This window comes from Galeopterus variegatus, unplaced genomic scaffold (assembly GCF_000696425.1).
Source record: "Galeopterus variegatus unplaced genomic scaffold, G_variegatus-3.0.2 Scaffold17153, whole genome shotgun sequence".
Taxonomy (NCBI): Eukaryota; Metazoa; Chordata; class Mammalia; order Dermoptera; family Cynocephalidae; genus Galeopterus; species Galeopterus variegatus.
In genome coordinates this window covers 1-916 of record NW_007743264.1, presented here as the reverse complement: position 1 = coordinate 916, position 916 = coordinate 1, and the positions used below count along the sequence as shown (strand labels likewise).

The 916-nt window shown below is 59.2% G+C and overlaps 1 pseudogene across 1 annotated transcript in view; it reads right to left on the bottom strand.

The window, feature by feature from the left end:
* LOC103582638 overlaps nucleotides 1-106 on the bottom strand; it is a 2,233-nt pseudogene extending 2,127 nt beyond the window's left edge. The window contains exon 1 of the transcript XR_549773.1: nucleotides 6-106. The product of XR_549773.1 is annotated as a heat shock 70 kDa protein 6-like (transcript). The remainder of the gene's footprint in view (nucleotides 1-5) is intronic.
* Between the last annotated feature and the right edge of the window lie 810 nt (nucleotides 107-916).

Genomic DNA, 916 nt, shown 5'->3' with positions numbered 1-916 from the left:
TCCACCCGACCCTGCTGGAACACGCCCACGCACGAGTACGTGGTGCCCAGTCGATGCCCATTGGCCACTTCCCCTGGGGCGGACATGGCTGTGGCTTCTCGCACTCCTGCGGACCGGTCGGATACCGAGTCAGATGCAGGAGCTGCAGGAGGCGCTGCTGCTCAGCCGTCGAAGGGCGCTCAGCGCTGCTGCCCTCTCGCTTCTCTCCAGCCAGCCCGGTTCCGGTCTGCTCGGCTCCGCGCCCACGGGCTTTTTATTCGGTTGCGGGGGACCCGCCTCCGCCGCCGCGATCCTTCCCGCGCTGGCTGACCCAGCCGGGTGGCGCGGCGCTGACTCGGGGGGAAGGTTCGAGGGAGAAGGTTCGGGCGGGTCCGGCTGTGGGAGGCGGGGAGCGGTGCGGCTTCGCTGGCCCTACCGGCTTCTGACTCAGAGGTGCTGAAAAGAAACGCGGAGAAAGTTCCAGCGTCTTCTGGCTGGTTCTAAGGGCGCTCGGTCTTGGCCGAAGCCAGTTAAGGCAGTGACTTCCCTAGAGCACACGTTTTCGATTGGCTCGAGGCGCACCGGCCTGCAGACTGCCTTAGAGAGCCGAGCTGAGTCCAGCGGCTCGGGAAAGCCGAAAGCATGTTACTGTGCAAATAGAGCCATGCATCAAAGCCAGGAGTTTACTACGTAGTTATCTTTCAAGTCTTAATGCATTTTACCTCCAAACCTGCAGGCAATATTTCCAATACCGTAATTCCAAGAGATGGCTTGTGGCCACAGACAGAGAGGAGGTTAGGGAGTGATGCAGCAGGACCTCTTTCTGTTTGTCGTCTGCATTGGTGGTTCAGTGGTATTCTTGCCTGCTATGCCCACGCAGTGGGTGTTTCTTTAAGCCACAGTTTTAACTCACTTCCTGTTTTTAGGAAAAAACAGA